The following is a 22,824-nucleotide window of genomic DNA, read 5'->3' as shown; positions in this document are numbered from 1 at the left end:
GAACATCTGTTTTTCTTCTTTTTAAATTTTTATTGCAGCATAGTTGCTTTATAATATTGTGTTAGTTTCTGCTGTACAGCTAAGTGAATCAGCTACATGTATACATATATCCCCTCTTTTTCTGGATTTCCTTCCCATTTAGGTCACCACAGAGCATTAAGTAGAGTTCCCAGTGCTATACAGTAGGTTCTCATTAGTTATCTATTTTATACATAGTAGTGTGTATATGTCCATCCCAGTCTCCCAATTCATCCCACCTGAACATCTTGCTAAAGTGAAAACTTGGATTCAGTAGATCTAGGGCAGGCTGAGATGATGCATTTCTAACAGTCTCACAGGTGATGGTAATATTGCTGGTCTGTGTATATTGACAGTGGCAAGGAACTAGACAATAATACCATTTCAAGTGCTACTTTTCAAGATAACACTGCGTGAGTTGAAACCTGAGGAAAACAGGGAGGAAATTACTGTTCCCACGTAATACATGGGTACCTGAAGTGGCAGATCTTCCAAAGCTACACAGAAGTTAGTAATAAATCAGGAAGAGGTCAGATGATGAAGCCCATGCTCTTCCCCCAACCCTTGTACTTTCCCACAAAATTGCCCTGTTCAAACACCCAGCTCCTCTCATCCTGATAAATACACTTATCCTTCTCACATGAACAGAATGTCAACATTAGAGTCTCAGTTATTTCCTGGTGGGACTATTTTGTTTCTATCTGTCCATGTCACTTCTATATTTTAGACTCACAGTCAAAGTATTCCAATTTGGACTAGAATAGTCCTGAAACATTACTGTGTAGACAAATGACTGGGGAACTTTTTAAAAATGCAGATTCTGGTCTGGGTTGAGGTCTTAGCTTCTGCATTTTAACAGCTCCCAGAAGATACCTATGCTGCTGATCTTGGGACTACAGTCTGAGTAGCAAGAGTTCAGACCATTACTCACTGAAATTTCACACTGATCCCTCTTCTCATTTTACCTCTATATCAGTAAAACCCATTATGGTGCAAATGACAGGAAACTTAACTCCAAGTAGCACTCAAAATGAAAAAATATATATAACTTTTTATAATTTAAAAATTTCAGTGATATGTGTAGCTTCAGATAAGGCTTGATCCAGCTTCTCAGTGATATCTCCAACTACTATAGTAAGTGACTGCTTGATTGGGGCTCATTTGCTGATGTGAACCACATGTGTGTACATATGTAGTAGTTGTGAATATGCTACCTGATGAGGAGGAAGTCATGTAGTATGTCAGGTGCTTTTTTTCCCGCTAAGACAGAAGTTGAGGTGTCCCTTCTTGTCAAAATTGCAAATGGATACTTTCTTGGGTTGGGAAGAATGCCCTGTGGAATGATTTCTGAGACTATTTCTGCTCTAAAGGCTATGATTTAGGGATCTGAGAAAGTTCTAAGAACTTGGTCAAAATTAGAAGGCATGGATGATTAAGGACTAAGAAAAATATGCATGACATAGGAATTCTCATGTCTTGCCTTTAGATTGAAACATAAGCCCCGAGTTAATTTATAATTTTCAAAATGCTCCACTAAAGCTTCTCTGAACTCTCACCCCAATATTTAGTAATCCTCCCCAATCACATGTAAATGTTCCCCCTTGTGCCATTTCCTCCTCTTCTACTACCTCTGCCTCCACTCTTTCCTCGTTTTGATTTGGTACAGTGGAGGCATCCTTAACAAGGCACGTTGGACCACTCTTATAGGACTGGAGCTCCTAATCGATAGCTTCAGAAAAGTTAGGAAGGGGAAGGAAAGACAAGAGTCTCTTTTCTTTCGTTATGGTGCACTTTCCTTAGTCCAGTTACTCTAGTCTTTCCATTCAGAATTCCAAAGTGTCTGGAATCTTGACCCTCATTTTCATTCATTTTTTATGTGGAGCAAAACTTGCAAAAAAAAATTTATATTCCTATAGGAAATGTCATGACATTTTGCTTTCTGCAGTGAATGCACAAGCTTGCAAGATTATGTTGATCTGATGGTGACTCTGCTGTCACATTCAGGAACTGAAATGATAGAAGAAAAATGCAAATACGGTCACTAAATGAAATCGAGGAAAGGTACTTGTTTATAGTTATGGATCTTTATTCTATATTTCTCCTCTTGAATGATAATATACAGTATTTTCTAGTCACTTGTGGTAAGGGATATTTTTGGAAAATTATTAGGAATTCAGATGTGAACATCTTTGGGTACATTTTGTTAGGGAGATTTTTAAGTATGTAATTTTATGATATTTTATGAGCTTTTATAAATGGGTCATTTGTCCAGATAAGAAATTTAGTTATAGAATGAACATAGAGTTATATTTGGATCTTAATTACACAGGCCAGAACCACTGGCAAAGTCATTAGACATAATAATTCCTAAGCTTCCCAGAAGAATGGACTGATCAGGGGGTGATCTCACTGGGGCCATTTTCTGGCTTTAAGAGGCCTGAAATTTTACTCTGAGGTTTCTCCATAATTTAAACGACATAGTGTCTGTGCTAAGATCTCAGACAGCTGTCTATTTCCAGTTGGAAAACAGAGTCTGGGTCTACAAAGGCCCCACAACTTCAGAAAATTGATGAAGGTGTCTGGATAAATCAATCAAATGGAAATGATTTTAGACAAACGTTTTCTTTAACCTACACTGTGCTGATGCTTTGTTCACTTAGCCCATATGCTTTGATGTTTTAGTTACTACATTTTGATTGATTGACAAGACATGGCGTGGTCAAAAGGCAATACATACAGGGTATTAATTAACTCTATTAAGTGGGCTGAATTTTCTTCCCTTGATCTTTTCTCCCCTTATTTCAGTTTTTTTTAAATCCCCTCAAACTTGCTTAAACTCTTCTCCACAGGTCAACTGTCTCATTAACACAAATAAAATTATAGGTTGTTCTGAGGCTCCAACTGGTAGCAACAACTAATATTATTTACAACTCTTTTTCCAACAGCAGTTGCACCCTTGGGAACATAATGAGAAACTAATTACCACTGATTTAGCATCTGAACTTTTCAGGCATTCTTTGTCAACCACTAGATAGCTAGCATTAGGAACAATGGAGGAGGCAGGGAGGAGAATATTCAAAGGTGCTGAGAACCTACATGCAGCCACAGGTGTATCAAGAGGCACAAGAATACCCACAGCAGCAGCCAGCATAGACACTTCCAACACCACTCCCATGATGCTTTGCAGCATCCAGGATTAGCCCTTCTGGACCTGTCCTCTTGTAGACTGGGATTCCATTTCAGCAAGTAGTAGATGGGCTTTATGGGTTGGAAAATGAAGGATGAGCTAGTGATAAACATTGGTGTTTCCCATTCGGCCATATTTTTCTCACAGCTCCATATGGGGTCAAAAAATTCAATTGTAGTCAAAGCACAAAATCATCACAATTTTTAGATATAGTGTGAAACACTAGCTAAGTAATTTGGGGACAGTTTTAATACGAACTTACTAGACTAAATGTCATTGTGATGTATGAGGAAATTGGATTTTTCTATAATATTTATTCAAACTCATGTGATCATAGTTTTATCCTACACTTTCAAGAAACTTTAATAAAACATCCATAGCAAGATGTAGTTTTTCAAAATTTACCTGAGAAGGGGGATGAGATGGGGGGATGTGGAACAGGATTTTCAAAATCTGAATTTTTTTTTCATTATCAGACAAAATCAGTTCTGGCCAATTTTTAAAGTAAGCAATTTAACAAAGTAAAAGAAGCAATACTATATATGAAGAATATTAAGATTCTCTTTACTAAAACTTCAGACTAACAACCACAGGAAATTTCAAATTGATGAAATATTTTTCCAAGAAAGGCAAGTCATGATTTCTAAAGAGTTTCTGTTTTGGAATATTGTCCAGGTTGTGATTTGGTCTGTGTGTGCGTGCGTGCGTGTGTGTGTGTGTGTGTGTGTGTGTGTGTGTGTATGTGTATACCCTGGAGGCAATTAGTTAAGTACCCTAATCAGGTATTCACCCTCCACAGATGGCTACATCAACCATATCAGCTATCAATATTGAACAGTAGAGGGTTAGTTAACAAGCAACAGAGATATTAGAAGTAATTCTTTATTGGTAAGATGAGATATGATAGTTAGCCAGAGAAATTGTATGGGCACCATCACCTTTGTATGAGACATCCATGAGAGTCTGGCAAGGTCAACCACCTAAGAGCTTGAGAGACACGCCGAGGTCCACAGCTCTAACTGATGTTACAATCACACACTGAATGGACCCACGGCCTCATCTACCTTCAGGATTGGCTGCTCAAAATGACCTTTTTTAGACTAGATGACTATTTTTGTGACTGCTTGCTAATGGATGTTTGTACGCGCGACAGAATTCAGCCTGAGAAGTGCCTGCATTGTAGCATAGAGTTTGATATGGATGCGAGTTTTCAGTAGAAATGTTCCCTTCCTTCTATTTTTCGCCCTTACCAGAGGCCAGTAATATTTGACAAATGGACTTAACAATTGTTGATGAAACTAAAGGTTGTGGGCAGAAACACAGAAACAAAGGTGGAGTGGGTGCTGGAGGGTCTGACTCAGGAGCAGGCAGGAGATCCCCAAACAGATGGTGTTCCCCAAATACACCCAAGAACAGTAACTCGTTAATGCAGGGGAGACATGATTTTTTTCCTTTTCAATCTAGTTACAAAATATACTATCAGCTCAAAAATTAATGCTACCATACAGTATATTTCTCCTTATCAAGATCCATCATGGCAGTAAGAACTAGAAAGCTAGAGATATTCAACAGTTGTATTTAGGGGGAGGCTCTGGTCTGGATGAAAATTTTCTTCCATTACATTTATTCATGTCTGTTGGTTAAGAATTTTCTCTTGTTTACAAGTATCTTTACTATTTCCCAATTATTTTTTATTTACCTATTTTCAATCTTTCTGAGAAATTAAAAGAAAATAATGCATTTTTTTAAAGAAAATAATGAGAGGAAAAAGAAGAACAGACCCAGACCAAGACAAAACATGGGGGCCAGATATTAACAGCCAATTTAATAATCCCAAGTTCGAAGGTTGCACCCTGATTTGTTTCCTTAGCTCAACCAGTTGTCACTATATGTAGTTTGGTGTGTAGCGAATTACGCTGATGCTCTACCCATGGCATGTTAAAGTTCACTGTTCCCTTGCATGACAGTGCCTTCTCATCGCAAGCCCCTGTGACTCTCTGGCCAGGATGGGTGAAGAAAAGAAGGTGACAGGTATCGGGTGGGGCAATTCTGAGATGTACGTACCCCATGCAATCTGTGCCCATATTAAGCACACGTTTTAAATAAGCCATCTTTATTCTCCCAGAAACGTGAGCAAATAGCCCTTTCCCTTTATTGCTATTTCCGCATTCTATTGCCACACCCTTGTTCTGCTGCTTGGAAGAATTACAGACTGCAGCCTTGTGACTCCTGGAACTGCATATAATCACTATTCAAGAGGAAAAATGAATTGCAAAATGAAAACCTTCCCCGCAACTTAATATACAAAAAATAAAGGCAAGGAAGTACACAAGTGAAATCTTAGGGGAGCTTGACGCCTAATCATGGGAATTAACCAGAAAAATCATGTATGGGTATCATGCATCATTTGGTCCTGAGTAGAGGTCATATTGTTGCACAAAGGCTCAAAGATTGTCCATGTGTACAAAGTTGATCTATATCCCAAACCAGAATTGGTTTCCATGGAAGTTTTAAAATAATGATAATAATAATAATAAATTGATTTTGTTACAGCTTTATCAGTTGTAGGTAAGGAAAGGTAGACAAGAAACGAGGCCAAGTGTATTAATATTGGGACAGTTAACAAGCAAAGGAGATATCAGAGATAATCCCTTACTGGCAAAATGAGTGGTGTGCAAGATATGTAGTTAGAATTGAAGAAACAAAAATCCCCTGACCTGCTGATCTGGTGGCGAGTATTTGAGACCAAAGAAACTTCCCTGAAGCAGAATAGATAAAATGACACCATTTTCACAAACCAACTTGCTTCACCTTTGAAGAAATTCTCTCAGATTTCCTTCGTCCTCAAAGCTAATAGAAACACGACTCTCAGACAAATATTTACAAGTCTTGGCACCACAGAGCTCTCTCCTCCCTGTAATGTCTCGTGTATTTATACGGAGGCACGCTCACTGCCGCTGAAAGATGTCGTCTCTGGAGGGGAAGGGCCAGAGGTCATCTTTAATGCGGTTTTATTCCACTGATCTCAGTGGCTGTACAGGAGGGAGAGCTTTCATTTAGGGAGGTCTTTACTCCGATTCACTTCTGGTATGTTCTCGTGCTTTGCCCCTTCATGGTTTTAAGGTCAAAAGTAAGATGAGAAGATGCGGCTTGCCTAAAGCAGTGAATAACAAAGAGAGACTTAAAAAGCCAAGAACTGTTATAGAAACATGTATTTTATTAGGTCTTGTACAAAAAGCTAGCAAATACCACCAAGGCTGTGAGCTATAATCAGATAAATGACATCAAATACTCTGAGGACTTCAACTGCGCAGCCAGACCTGTCATCTGCCCGGACTGGGAGGTTAAGCTAAGGTTTGTCATAAACTCTGCGGAAGAGGGCATTTGTGTCTAAATCCTACATTCTCCACGAAGACATTCTGCCTATGGCACTGCAGGGTTGATTTTTTTAATTCCCTTAAAATAAACTTCTAGTTTCAAATTCATGAGAGTCTTGAAATCTTCTATAATTCCTACATATTTCCTGCCTTGCACTGCCTAGAAGTTTTTTTGTTGTTGTTGTTTGTTTTTTCTGGTGCTTCTTTGTTTTTAATTCAGCAAATTTACATGGCCACACTGCGTCCCATGTCTTAATGGAATATTTGGAGGTATGACTGTTCTGAAGCTGGATTTTGGGGTATCAGACACTGGGCTGAGAGATCTTTGGTTCTCGCTGTCGCTAATTAGCTGTGAGACCTTGAGGAAACCACTTCTGTTTCCCTGGGCCTCATGGAAAATGAGGAAGCCATACCGGCTAATATAACCATCCCTGAGCCCTTACCACGTGCTATGCAGTATTCCAAAAGTACTGTATGGATTACTCAATTTTCACCACAAGTCTGTAAGGTAGGTACTACTTTTGTTATTGACCCCATTTCATGAATGAGAAAACTGAGGTTCAGTGTCTCATGTAAGATCGCACAGCCAGTGACTGGACAAGCTAGGATGGACAAGGCGCTCTGCCTCTAAAGGATGCCCCCTTTTATTTTTTTTTAAAGGTATCTATATGCTACCTTTTGTTTTTAATTTTTTTTTAAGTTTAATTGAAGTATAGTTGACTTGCAATGTTGTGTTAATTTCTTCTGTACAGCAAAGTGGCTCAGTTATACACATCTACACACACACGTATATATATTCTTTATCATATTCTTTTCCATTATGGTTTGTCACAGGATATTGAATATAGTTCCCTGTGCTCTATAGCAGGACCTTGCTGTTTATCCGTTAGCAGAGGACGCCCTCTTTACCACCAGGCTAGTCTGCCTCTAGGGCCACCTCTGACCTCCTTCATGCTGTCCCAAGCGTAAAAAGCCCACAGCTGCATAGTGTCTCGGCGGGTTCCCACAAAAGCAGACACTGAAACCAGGATTTTGGAAAAGGTGTTTTATCTGGGAGATGATTTCAGAAGTACCGTGAGGTAGACCGACGCGTGAGACAAGGGAGAGAAGAAAGCAACACACGTACATGAATGAAGGGGTTACTAGTCTGGGCGACCGGCACTCTTTCCTGCAGGGGGCTCTCTGAGGAAGTGCACAGAACACAACTTGGCGTTTTCCATTGAGCGGTGATGGGGAGAGGGTATTTCCCTGACTAGCTCCCATCCTGATGGGCTAACTCTCTGAACTTCTGGCCTGCCTGCACTTGAGCCAAACACACCCTCTCGGTCAGAGAACTCTCCAGGCCTGAAATGCAGGCCGCCTTGAACAGTACAGAAACCGGGTTGTAACATCCCTGGTAGGCTGAGTGGCAAGGGCAAGGCACTGACAGCATCTGCCAGGCGTGGCCGGGAAGTGCAGCAGCCAGGACACATGCATAGGCCATCTGGCTCTAGTCCTTGGCCTGTGAACAGGCAAATCACCTATGCTGACAACTGTGTAGGCTCAGGAGTTACTAAGGGGAAAAACAGCCTTGCTCAAGCCCCTCTAAGGGTCTCTCTGCCAACCCGGCTTATGCCTGATGGGAGGCAAGAATCCCGACCCATTGTCTTGTTTGGTTTAATTCGATATTCGACATATCCCATGATTTATGGGAGTCCCAGGACACTTAATGAGTTTGATCTGTGCCTTGAACTAGAGGCATCTCCCCGTGCTCAGCCGCTATCGATTAAAAATAAATGCTGGCTTTGTTTATTCTGGACAATTTGTTTGTCTTCTCTACAAATGTTCCATTAGGTATGAGGCTCATTTTTAGTTCAGTTGCCAAGACTAGTAAAATTTGGATAAGTGCAAAATGAAACATGCTTGCACTTTCTGCCCAAGTTGAAGGCGTTTAAAAAAGTATTTTAAGCAAAACTTTGCATCTTCTTTTAATTAAAGAATAAAACCCAGTTTGATCTTATTACTCTGTAAGACAACACTTCACCAGTAAAAGACATTCCCCAAGGACTCTAATAAAAAGAGCAAATACATCCTTATAATATGATTAATCCATAGTAAAGATTCTCTTATGAAAGAAGATCAGTGAGACTCATTTGGAAGCATTCTTAGCTTGGAGCCAGGAGGTCAAGGGTTGTTACTATTTGACATTTATAGACCTGGTAGCAGAAGATGGTGAAATATTTGAATGAGCAAATTGCATATGACCTAACAGCCCAATAAAACAATGCTGGCCACCTGTGCTGAGCTTTGCCATCATTTAGTCATCTTATCCTCCCATTACATTGCAGGTGATTCGAACGTAAATGAAAACTGTAACATCAAACCACCTCAGCAGGTCCTGGGAGGATAAGATGACCAAATGCTGGCAACTTAAGGGAAGAAGGGTGCAGCAGTGAATAGACCTCTCAATGCCGGAGGGGACTAACCTCTCCTTTCAGAACTCAGATTCTCTTGGGTAGATCATAGGCCACTCTTTGTGTTCATTCATTAAGCTTATCATCATGGACTCGTTGAGACCTCACTGTACCAGACACTGAGAAGCGCTGACCTTATTTGGGTGAGCAAAAGCATGCAGGCCCCTACTCTCAACAACTTCAAAATCTGACAGGAAAAGATAATTAAATGAAGGAAGTACACTGGTGTGAAAGTGCAAGTGTAAAAGTTTGCGGGGAGGAAAAATTTAAGAAAAGAGAGTGTGCAGTTGGCAATGTGACCTGATTATGAAGGTCAGGGTGGAAAGATTTCCCTGAGGCCATGACATGGGAGCTAAGATCTGTAAGGTGAGGAGGAATTAACTAGATCAAGTGTAAGGGAACAGCATTCCTAGGGAAAGGAATGTATGTGCAAAGGCCCTGCGCTGGGGAAGGCAACAGGAGCTAGAATGGGCTGGAGCTCAGGCTCCATGAGAAGCATGGCACACGATGAGGGCAGAAAGACTTAATTAGGGGTTTTTGCTCTTATCCTAAGCAGAATCTCATTTGGGAGTATCTTCCTGTCGCTGCTGGAGGCTGCCTCACACGGATGCGCTGGTTCTATTGTAAGTCTCCTTTGTGCCGTATGAGGTGATTGAGGGCTGAGACAAGACCATATTTGTTTCTGCCTTTTCTGAACTTAGCATCATAACTGGCTCAATCAGTGTCCTCTTAAATTTTATTGAGATAAAAATAACATACCATAAAATTCACCAATTTTAAAGTGTGCAATTTAGTGGTTGTTAGTATATTCACAAACTTGTTATAAACTTCACCACTATCTATTCCATAACACTTTCTTCACTCAAAAAAGCCCTGCTATTCGTTAGCAGTCACCCCCCATTCTCCTCTCGTCTTGTGCCTGACCTATGTTCTGTCTTTGGATTTGCCTATTCTGGACTTAATGCAAATGCAGTCATACAGTATATGACCTTTCGTATTCGGATTCCTAAATTTAGCATACTATTTTTCTGGTTGAACCACATTGTACCATGAATCAGTATTTCATTCATTTTTATGATAATAATATTCCATCAGAATGGAACAATATCCCATTGTATGAATATACCACATTTTGCTTCTATCTGTTCATCAGGTGGTAGACATTTAGGTTGTTTTCACTTTTTAGTCATTATGAATAATGATGCTATGGCATTCATGTAAAAGTTTTTGTGTGAATACCTGTCTTCAATGATTTCAGTTAAATGTAGGATTAGAATTGCTCAGTTATACGGTAACTCTGTGTTTAACTTTTTAGGGAACTTCCACACTGCTTTCCATAGCAGTCTGCCTCATTTTGTTATCCCACCACTAATGTACAAAAGTTCTAGTTTTTCCACATCATTCCCAACACGTATTGGATGCTATTTTGATTATAGATCTCCTACTAGGTGTGAAATGTTATCTCATTTTGGTTTTGATTTGCATTTTCCTAATGATGCTAAGCATCTTTTCATGTTCTTAGTGGCCACTTGTGTATCACTGAATAAATGTTTATTGAAGTCACTTGCCCATTTTTTAAAAAATTGGGTGGTTTGTCTTTTTGTTGTTGAATTGGAGGAATGGATACTAGAACCCTTATCAGTTTTATGAATTGCCAATATTTTATCCCAGTCTATGAGTTGTTTTCTAATTTCTTGACATTGTCCTTGGATGCATAAAAATTTGCAATTTTAATGAAGTCCAATTTATTTATTGTTTATTTTGTTGCTTGTGCTTTTGGTGTTATATTTAAGAAACTCTGTTCTAATCCAACATCACAAGATTCATACCTATGTTTCCTTTTAAGTGTTTTATACTTTTAGCTCTTATATTTAGGTCTCAAATCTATTTGGAGTTTTTTTGTTTGTATAGGGTGTGAGGAAGGGGTCCAAATTCATTCTTTTGCATGTGGTTATTCATTTGCCCCAGCACCTTTTGTTGAACAGGGTATTTTTTCTCCATTGAATTGTCTTGCACCTTTGTGAAAAATTAATTGACCCTATACATATATGTGTTATTTCTGGATTCTCAATTGTATTCTGTTTATCTATATATATCCTTATGCCACTACTACACTGACTTGATTACTGTAACTGTGCAGTAAATATTAAAATTGGGAAGTCTGAATCCTCCAAATTTAGCCTTCTTTTTGAAAAGATTGTTTTGGCTTTTTGAGTTATCTTGGTATTCTATATGAATTTTAGGAATAGCTTTTCCATTTCTAAAAAAAAAAGGCAGTTGGAATTTTGACAGTGATAACACTGAATCTGTAAATCACTTTGGGGAGTACTGTCATCTTAACAATATTAGGTCTTCCGATCAATGAACATGGGATGTCTTTCCATTTATGAACTCTTCTTTAATTAATCTTAATAATGTTGATCCACCAGAGGGCAGAAAGCAGAAGCAAGAACTACAATTCTGCAGCCTGTGGAAGGAAAACCACATTCACAGAAAGATAGACAAAATGAAAAGGCAGAGCACTTTGTACCAGATGAAGGAACAAGATAAAACCCCAGGAAAACAACTAAATGAAGTGGAGATAGGCAACCTTCCAGAAAAAGATTTCAGAATAATGACAGTGAAGATGATCGAGGACCTCGGAAAAAAATGGAGGCAAAGATTGAGAAGATGCAAGAAATGTTTATCAAAGACTTAGAAGAATGAAAGAACAAACACCTAGAAGAGTTAAAGAACAAACAAACAGAGATGAACAATACAATAACTGGTATGAAAAATACACTAGAAGGAATGAATAGCAGAAAAACCGAGACAAAAGAATGCATAAGTGACCTGGAAGACAGAATGGTGGAATTCACTGCCATGGAAAAGAATAAAGAAAACAGAATGAAAAGAAATGAAGACAGCCTAAGAGACCTCTGGGACAACATTAAATGCAACAACATTCACATTATAGGGGTCCCAGAAGGAGAAGAGAGAGAGAAAGGACCTGAGGAAATATTTGAAGAGATTATAGTCGAAAACTTCCCTAACATGGGAAAGGAAATAGCCACACAAGTCCAGGAAGCGCAGAGAGTCCCAGGCAGGATAAACCCAAGGAGAAACACGCCGAGACACATAGTAATCAAATTGACAAAAATTAAAGACAAAAATTATTAAAAGCAACAAGGGAAAAATGACAACATACAAGGGAACTCCCACAAGGTTAACAGCTGTTTTCTCAGCAGAAACTCTACAAACCAGAAGGGATCAGCACAATATATTTAAAGGGATGAAAGGGAGGAAACTGCAACCAGGATTACTCTAGCTGGCAAGGATCTCATTCAGATTTGACGGAAAAATCAAAAGCTTTACAGATAAGCAAAAGCTAGGAGAATTCAGCACCACTAAACCAGCTCTACAACAAATGCTAAAGAAACTTCTCTAAGCGGGAAACACAAGAGAAGAAAAGGATCTGCAAAAACAAACCCATGACAATTAAGAAAATGGGAGGAGGAACATAAATATCAATAATTACCTTAAACGTGAATGGATTAAATGCTCCAACCAAAAGACACAGGCTCACTGGATGGATACAAAAACAAGACCCATCTATATGCTGTCTACAAGAAACCCACATCAGACCTACGGACACATACAGACTGAAAGTGAGGGGATGGAAAAAGATATTCCATGCAAATGGAAATCAAAAGAAAGCTGGAGTAGCAATGTTCGTATCAGAAAAAAATAGACTTTAAAATAAAGAATGTTACAAGAGACAAGGAAGGACACCACATAATGATCAAGGGATCAATCCAAGAAGAAGATATACAATTATAAATATATATGCACCCAACATAGGAGCACCTCAATACATAAGGCAACTGCTAACAGCTATAAAAGAGGAAATCGACTGTAACACAAGAATAGCAGGGGACTTTAACACCTCACTTACACCAAAGGACAGATCGTCCAAACAGAAAATTAATAAGCAAACACAAACTTTAAATGACACAGTAGACCAGATAGATTTAATTGATATTTATAGGACATTCCATCCAAAAGCAGAAGATTACACTTTCTTCTCAAGTGCGCACGGAACATTCTCCAGGATAGATCACACCCTGGGTCACAAATCAAGCCTCAATAAATTGAAGAAAATTGAAATCATATCAAGCATCTTTTCTGACCACAACTCTATGAGATTAGAAATCTATTACAGGGAAAAAAAAGTAAAAAACAGAAATACATGGAGGGTAAACAATACGTTATTAATAACCAAGAGATCACTGAAGAATTCAAAGAGGAAATCAAAAAATACCTAGAGGGCTTCCCTGGTGGCGCAGTGGTTGAGAGTCTGCCTGCCGATGAAAGGGACATGGGTTCGTGCCCCGCTCCAGGAAGATCCCACATGCCGTGGAGCGGCTAGGCTTATGAGCCATGGCTGCTGAGCCTGCACGTCCAGAACCTGTGCTCCGCAACAGGAGAGGCCACAACAGTGAGAGGCCCACGTACCGCAAAAAAAAAAAAAAAAAAAAAAAAAAATACCTAGAGACAAATGACAATGAAAACACGATGATCCAAAACCTATGGGATGTAGCAAAAGCAGTTCTAAGAGGGAAGTTTACAGCAATACAATCCTACCTCAAGAAACAAGAAACTTCTCAAATAAACAATCTAACATTACACCTAAAGGAACTAGAGAAAGAAGAACAAACAAAACCCAAAGTTAGTAGAAGGAAAGAAATCATAAAGATCAGAGCAGAAATAAATGAAATAGAAACAAAGAAAACAATAGTAAAGATCTATAAAACTAAAAGCTGGTTCTTTGAGGAGATAAACAAAATTGATAAACCTTTAGCCAGACTCAACAAGAAAAAGAAGGAGAGGACTCAAATCAATAAAACTAAATATGAAAAAGGAGAAGTTACAACAGACCCCGCAGAAATACAAAGCATCATGAGAGACTACTACAAGTAACTCTATGCCAGTAAAATGGATAACCTGGAAGAAATGGACAAATTCTTAGAAAGGTATAACCTTCCAAGACTGAACCAGGAAGAAATAGAAAATATGAACAGACCAATCACAAACACTGAAATTGAAACTGTAATTAAAAATCTTCCAACAAACGAAAGTCCAGGACAAGATAGCTTCTCAGGTGAATTCTATCAAACATTTAGAGAAGAGCTAACACCCATCCTTCTCAAATACTTCCAAAAAACTGCAGAGGAAGGAATACTCCCAAACTCATTCTATGAGGCCACCATCACCCTGATACCAAAACCAGACAAAGATACTACAAAAAAAGAAAATTACAGACTAATATCACTGTTGAATATAGATGCAAAAATCCTCAACAAAATACTACAAACAGAATCCAAAAAAACATTAAAAGGATCATACACCATGATCAAGTGGGATTTATCCCAGGGATGCAAGGATTCTTCAATATATGCAAATCAATCAATGTGATACACCATATGAACAAACTGAAGGATAAAAACCATATGATCATCTAAATAGACGCAGAAAAAGCTTTTGACAAAATTCAACACCCATTTATGGTAAAAACTCTCCAGAAAGTGGGCATAGAGGGAACCTACCTCAACATAATAAAGGCCATATATGACAAACCCACAGCAAACATCATTCTCAATGGTGAAAAACTGAAAGCATTTCCTCTAAGATCAGGAACAAGAAAAGGATGTCCGCTCTCACCACTATTATTCACCATAGTGTTGGAAGTCCTAGCCACGGCAAGCACAGAAGAAAAAGAAATAAAAGGAATACAAATTTGAAAAGAAGAAGTAAAACTGTCGCTGTTTGCAGATGACATCATGCTATACATAGAGAATCCTAAAGATGCTACCAGAAAACTACTAGAGCTAACCAATGAATTCGGTAAAGTAGCAGGATACCAAATTAATGCTCAGAAATCTCTTGCATTCCTATACACTAATGATGAAAAATCTGAAAGAGAAATTAAGGAAACACTCCCATTTACCACTGCAACAAAAAGAATAAAATACCTAGGAATAAACCTACCTAGGGAGACAAAAGACCTGTATGCAGAAAACTATAAGACACTGCTGAAAGAAATTAAAGATGATACCAACAGATGGGAGAGATATACCATGTTCTTGGATTGGAAGAATCAATATTGTGAAAATGACTATACTACCCAAAGCAATCTATAGATTCAATGTAATCCCTATCAAATTACCAGTGGCACTTTTCACAGAACTAGAAAAGAAAATCTTAAAATTTGTATGGAGACACAAAAGACACTGAATAGCCAAAGCAGTCTTGAGGGAAAAAAACGGAGCTGGAGGAATCAGACTCCTTGACTTCAGACTATATTACAAAGCTACAGTAATCAAGACAATATGGAACTGGCACAAAAACAGAAATATAGATCAATGGAACAGGATAGAAAGGCCAGAGATAAACCCATGCACCTATGGTCAACTAATCTATGACAAAAGAGGCAAGGATATACAATAGAGAAAAGATAGTCTCTTGAATAAGTGGTGCTGGGAAAACTGGACAGCTACATGTAAAAGAATGAAATTAGAACACTCCCTAACACCATACACAAAAATAAACTCAAAATGGATGAGAGGCCTAAATATAAGACCGGACACTATAAAACTCTTAGAGGAAAACATAGGAAGAACACTCTTTGACATAAATCACAGCAAGGTCTTTTTTGATCCACCTCCTAGAGCAATGGAAATAAAATCAAAAGTAAACAAATGGGACCTGATGAAACTTAAAAGCTTTTGCACAGCAAAGGAAACTACAAACAAGACGAAAAGACAACCCTCAGAATGTGAGAAAATATTTGCCAACAAATCAGTGGACAAGGGATTAATCTCCAAAATATATAAACAGCTAACACAGCTCAATATTAAGAAAACAAACAACCCAATCCCCAAATGGGCAGAAGACCTAAATAGACATTTCTCCAAAGAAGACATACAGATGGCCAAGAAGCACATGGAAAGATGCTCAACATCACTTATTATTAGAGAAATGCGTATCAAAACTACAATGAGGTATCACCTCATACCAGTTAGAATGGGCATCATCAGAAAATCTACAAACAAGAAATGCTGGAGAGGGTGTGGAGAAAAGGGAACCCTCTTGCACTGTTGGTGGAAATGTAAATTGATATAGCCACTATGGAGAACAGTGTGGAGGTTCGTTAAAAAACTAAAAATAGGGCTTCCCTGGTGGCACAGTGCTTGAGAGTCTGCCTGCCAATGCAGGGGACGCGGGTTCGTGCCCCGGTCTGGGAAGATCCCACATGCCGCGGAGCGGCTGGGCCTGTGAGCCATGGCCACTGAGCCTGCGCGTCCGGATCCTGTGCTCTGCAAAGGGAGAGACCACAACAGTGAGAGGCCCGCGTACCGCAAAAAAAAAAAAAAAAAAACTTAGAATTACCATATGACCCAGCAATCCCACTGCTGGGCATATACCCAGACGAAACCGTAATTCAAAAAGACGCACGCACCCCAACGTGCATTGCAGCACTATTTACAATAGCCAGGTCATGGAAGCAACCTAAATGCCCATCAACAGACAAATGGATAAAGAAGATGTGGTATATATATACAATAGACTATTACTCAGCCATAAAAATGAATGAAAGTGGGTCATCTGTAGAGACGTGGATGGACCTAGGGACTGTCATACAGAGTGAAGTTAAGTCAGAAAAAGAAATATAGTGTATTAATGCATATATGTGGAACCTAGAAAAATGGTACAGATGAACCGGTTTGCAGGGCAGAAATAGAGACAGAGATGTAGAGAACAAACGTATGGACACCAAGGGGAGAAAGTGGGGGGCAGGGAGATGGTGGTGGTGGTGGGATGAATTAGGAGATACACTAATATGTATAAAATAGATAACTAATAAGAACCTGCTGTATAAAAAATAAATAAAATTCAAAAATTCAAGATAATAAAAATAAAAAAATAATTTAAAAAGTCATGTATGAATTATGCAGAATGTTTCCAAATATCTCCTAGACCATACCTTTCCTGGCCCTTCACAGCTGAAACTACTGAGATCTAATAACATAAGAAAGTTTTCAACCTAGACAACCACGGGTGCCATCATAGAGCTAAGGGAAGCAAGTCAAGGAGAGTACAGTGAGATGAAAGGTTTCTTAAAAGTAAAAGGTAACGCATTTACACTTGGATTTTAAGTTTCTCAAATTAAATGCCAAAATTAAACATCTCTTAGTTTAAAAGAGTGGCTGGCAAGTTTAAGGAGACATATCAAATACTAATACAATATCTTCTCAGCATCACAGTTAAATTCCTCCTTTTCTCAATATAGTAGCACTGCCTTCAATAACGGTTTCTATTTATATTTTACTAATAAATACTACCATGGAAAACAAAAATCTTAATAATGTTTTGTAGTTTTTAGTGCAAAAGTCTTACACTTCCTTGGTTAAGTTTATTTATAAATATTTATTATTTTTGATGCTGTTATGATTGGCCTTGTTTTCTTGATCCCATTTTCAGATTGTTTATTGATAGTGTGTAGAAATAACTGATTTTTGTATACTGATCTTGCATCATGAAACTTTGCTGAACTCATTTATTAGCTCTAATAGTTTTTTGGTTTCCATTGTTTTCTTTTTGGCAGTTTTTTTAGGGTTTTCCATATATAAAAAATAACATATACAAGTAGACTACGTTTGTATTTTTCCTTTCCAATCTGAAAGCCCTTCATTTCTTTTTCTTACCTAATTGCCCTGGCTAGAATTTCTTTACCATGTTGAACAGAAGTGGTGAGCATGGATATCCTTGTCTTACTCCTAATCCTGGGGGGAAATTATTCAGTCTTTCACCATTAAAAATGATGTTAGCTATGGATTTTTCACAGATGGCCTTTCAGTTGGTCTCTTTTGAGAAAAAAAAAAAAGATACACCCTTCATTTTTTAACTTCCAAGAAAGAAAATGTATTTTTTCCTAAAGAGTACCACCCATGATTCCTCTTTGCTCCTTCAGCCTTCTTCCTAAGTGGTAGTTTGTCCCAGTCAGTGTTTCCCAACATGGTTAATAAACAATACTTCAGAATCACCTTGAGGGTTGATTTAAAAGGCAGATTCTTGTGTCTCTCCCCAGAGTATGATGCCAAAATCTCTGGGTCTGGAGCCCAGGCATCTGCATTTAAACAAGCCCCCAAATGATTCCTTATGAAAAGAAAAGAAAAGAAGAGTTTAGTTTTCAAATAAGTTTGTGAATACTGTCAAAATACATATTAAAGGCTGAGTATGCTGAAAAAATATATATATACCCACTTATAAAGTAGTAAATTCCAAATGTATTTTACTAAGAAATTTTGAGGGGCAAACACCAATTAATCAAGTGGAATACATTAATGGAAGGGCTCCATAAATAAGTGCAGGACTGCAGTTGTGGTGAGTGCCCTGAAGGAGAGGTGATGGATGCCTGAGAGTGCGATGGGGGTGGTGGGGTTAGGTAGAGTCAGAGATGCAGTGAGGAGAGTTGACCTGAGATGAGAGCTCAGCTAAGAAGAAGAGGAGTTGCTGAGGTAAAGAAGGGAAGGGAGAACAACCAGGCAGAGGGTACAGCATATGCAAAGGTGCAGAGGTGTCATGATGGGGGCAGAATGGCACATTCAAGGGATCAAAAACTGGTTAGCGGGCTTCCCTGGTGGCGTAGTGGTTGAGAGTCCGCCTGCCGAGGCAGGGGACACGGGTTCGTGCCCTGGTCCGGGAAGATCCCACGTGCCGCGGAGCGGCTGGGCCCGTGAGCCATGGCCGCTGAGCCTGTGTGTCCAGAGCCTGTGCTCCGCGACGGGAGAGGCCACAACAGTGAGAGGCCCGCGTACCGCAAAAACAAAAAACAAAAAACAAAAAAACAAAAAAACAAAAAACAACAACAAAAACTGGTGAGCATCTCCAGTGGACATGGACAGGTGAAACTGCAGAGGCTGGCAGGGACCGGGTATTGAAGAGTCAAAAAGATCATGCTGAGAAGTCTAAGTTTATATAAATACTATAGAAAAACACTTAAATTTTGAGCAGGTTATAATGCAATCAGTTTTTTATGTGAAAAAAATCATGTCTTTGTCTGCAGCAGTAGGGGGAGCAACATGCATGCAGGGAGACCATTATGGGGTCTGCACTGTCTTCCAGATGAGAGATGGTGGTAGCCCCGGTGAGGATGATGGAGATATAAGTAGGATAGGGGGTGAGATAGTCAGGAGGTGACAGCTGAGTAGAGATATAAAGAAACCTACAGGCCCTCCATCACGTCGATCTGCCTTCCAGCAGCTGCACTTTCACTTCTCTGGACAATTAAATTTATGTGTCAATTTGACTGGGCCACGATACCCAGATGTGTGGTCAAACACTAGTCAGTATGATGTGTGAAGGTGTTTTTTAGACGGCATTAATATTTTTAACAGTAGACTTGGAGTAAAGGGGATTACCTTCTGTAATACGGATGAACTTCATCCAATCAACTGAAGGCCTTCAGAGAAAACAAAGGTCCTCCAAAGAAGAAAGAATTCTGTCTTTAGTTTACTTTTGGATTCCAGCTGCAACATGAGCTCTTTCCTGGGTCTCCAACCTGCTAACTAGCCTTGCAGATTTTGGAATTATGGACTTGGCAGCCTTCAACAATGGTAGGAGCCAATTCCTTAAGACCTTCCCTCTCTCTCTCTTTCTGTATGTGTGTGTGTGTAATGTATATATAATAATAATAATATATATATATTCCTATTGCTTCTGATTCTCTGGAGGACCCTGACTAATGCACTCATATTATTATAGATGGAGTAGCTGTGTGCTCCCACTAAAGTCCAATCCTTTTACCAGAGACATGCCAGCATTTCTTCCCTCTGTCTCCTATGTCATCAGTTTCTGTTTTGTTATGTTTTGCTGCTGGATTATTTGTATCATTGGCTTTATTTCTCATCCTAAAATATCACTTTTTCTATTCTCCTTGGAGAAATGGCTGATTCCAGATCTGGGGCAGAAAGTGTACAAGATAAGCCTGCAACATCTTGTCACACCAGAGAGCAAAGAGGCTATCAAAAACTATTAGAATCATGTTTAAAAGACTTGAGAGTCCATTTGAATAGGCTGTTATTGGGCCAACAGTTGGTCAATTGTAGTATTTATAATAATATGTGCAATGGATTGGAACACACAAAACATGTTAAATCCATGTGCATTTTTCTTAATGATATTTAAATGTAAAATTACTGGTCACTTTTGAAGATTACTAAGGAATGAACTCACTACTTTGAAAACTGGTAAATAAAGTATGAGGCATTTTTCTTGCCTTTCCTGTTGGAGATGTAACTCTGAGTAACCTAATAGCTGATGAAGGGAAGTTTTTCTTTATAGATGATTGCAAACAATAAATAAAGAAGGAATGATAGAATTAGAATATCACCATTTTGCAATTCTTCATAAGTTAATGGTGTATGGGTATGTACGTGTATTTGTGTGTATGTATATATATATGTATACATAGATATATACACAAATATGTCTGTATATTTACGTATGTGTGGGTGCATGCATCTGTATTCTGGATCTCCTTTAGCCATGTATATCAGATACAGGCTACATAGGGGACAGAAGAACATGTTAAATGACACTAATGATGTCATTAGCAAAATCTCAACTATGAGCTACTCTACACAACAAACAATTACAAGAACAAAGGAAGGAAGGAAGGAAGAGAAAGAGACAGAAGGAGAGAAATGGAGAGGAGACTCATAGATTAAGTAGATCTAAGATAGAATAATGGTCACCTCTGGCAGGAGACACGTAGGTTAAGAGGGGATATGAGGAAATCTGGGGTGTTGACTATGTTCTATATTTTGATCTCAATGGCAGTTTTACAAAAACTCATTGAGTTGTAAACCTCAGATTAGTGTATTTTTCTCTCTATGTATTTTATATCTCAATGAAAATTTGAGAGAGAGAGAAAGAATAACTTAAAAGACATACCGTCTACATGCAACACATGGACCTTATTTGGATCTTTTTTAAACAAATAAACAAAACCAACGAGACAACTGAAAACATGTGAACTACGATTCAATATCTGTTTGTGTTCATGTACTATGAACATGTTTCTCAGTAGTGTTTTCATCTTTGGGAGGTACACTTGGAAGTATTCATGGATGGAATGACAAGGTATCCAGCAAATGAGACACGATGCTGAGGAGGGTTACGCACAAAGATTCCAATTGTCTGGGAAGAGCGAGGCCTGATGAGGGGAGACTGTGCATCCTAGGCCACATCTTTGGTCAGTGAGGTGAGTGTGTACAAGGTTGGTAGATAGCAGACAAGGTAGTTCAATTACATAAATATCAAAGGAACAGAGTTTTTACAAACAGGTGGAACAGTAGCTTTCTGAAGTATCCAGAAGAGATCAACTTCCCCTCTTGCCCCATAGGTTGGAGTAGGTAAGAAAATAAATAGCACCTTGCATGCCTGATCCTGCTGTAAATGTCAAACACATCCTGCTCCCTAGTATAGTATCTTAAACACTTAACACCTATTGGTTTATTAATTACAATTTGCTTTAAAATGTGTCCTCTTATCTACACAGCAGCATCAAAAATAATCTTGCCAATTAGATTCCCTTTAACTATAACATAAAATACTGAATAAACATATTGAGGAAGGATCAAATCAAATAAATAAGTTAAATGTATTTTTATATAAATCAAAATATTGTTAATACATTTCTGTCAAGATATTCCCACCCCCCAAAAAAATGAATTATTCTAGAAATAAATACACCAGGGCTCTCTATAGTGTGTCTACCATACTTTCAAGCACTATGAAGATGAAAATACTCTACTGTAGTGCGAGTTGGAGCTCCTTGAGATTTCCAAATAGCTATGTCCACCCAATAGTATCAAATCTGAGACATGCCCATCTAAGTCCTGGGAGTGCATATTGAACGAATGAGAATTGTTCTTATTCCCCTTCTTGTTCTATTGACCTACATGTTCTTTTGTAGGCATTATTATAATAGCTAATATGATTGACTTAAACAAAAATGAGTTTATTTTTCTCTCATACCAGATGAAGTTGGTTCCACAAATTCATCAGTGCCCTGGGATTGTTCTTGTTCTTGTCTGCCACCCTTAGGGCAGGTCTTCCATCCCAATGGTCTCCACCTCCAGTCTCAACTGCTGAGTTCCAAAGGGAAAAGAAAGGAGGGGCATTCCACATTTCAAGAAACAAAAATGTGCTAGAAAGCTCCAGCAAACTTCCACTTCAATTGCATAGCCCAGAACCATGGCAATCACACCTAGCTGAAAATGAGTCTGGGAAACATGTTTGGATTTTTTTTTTTTTTAAATAGCTGGGTAAACTGCCATCCCAAATAAAATTGGGTTTATTATTAATGAAGAAGTAAACGTGGATATTACATCTAAAACTAACAGAGTCTGCCATAGTTATATAATACAGATACACACTTACACACTTAGGTATGCAAAACTACTAAAGATTGAACTATAAAAATATTAGAACAGAAACTATTTCTCTTTTTGCCTCTAGGTACGAGTATTACAAATCTATTAAGAGGACCTGCCTTGGGATATTAGTTTATAGTGCTCTTGTATTTATCTCATAATATTTAAGTATCTCATGGCTTTCATATACATTGGGGATTATTCTCAATTTCCAAAGACTAAGATACCTAATTAAAGCAAAAGGCCTTACTCAATCACATCAAATTATACCCTTTGGTGGGGGAGGGTAAAGAAGATGTAATGGAGAAGGA

The 22,824-nt window shown here is 38.5% G+C and overlaps 1 protein-coding gene across 1 annotated transcript in view; it reads right to left on the bottom strand.

Annotated features, from left to right (window-relative positions):
- The window catches only part of MACROD2 (mono-ADP ribosylhydrolase 2), a 1,989,932-nt gene that overhangs the window by 604,464 nt on the left and 1,362,644 nt on the right, over positions 1–22,824 (bottom strand). The window lies entirely within an intron of this gene.

The sequence above is a fragment of the Delphinus delphis genome, chromosome 15 (assembly GCF_949987515.2).
Source record: "Delphinus delphis chromosome 15, mDelDel1.2, whole genome shotgun sequence".
Taxonomy (NCBI): Eukaryota; Metazoa; Chordata; class Mammalia; order Artiodactyla; family Delphinidae; genus Delphinus; species Delphinus delphis.
This window is presented reverse-complemented; position numbering and strand designations above follow the sequence as displayed.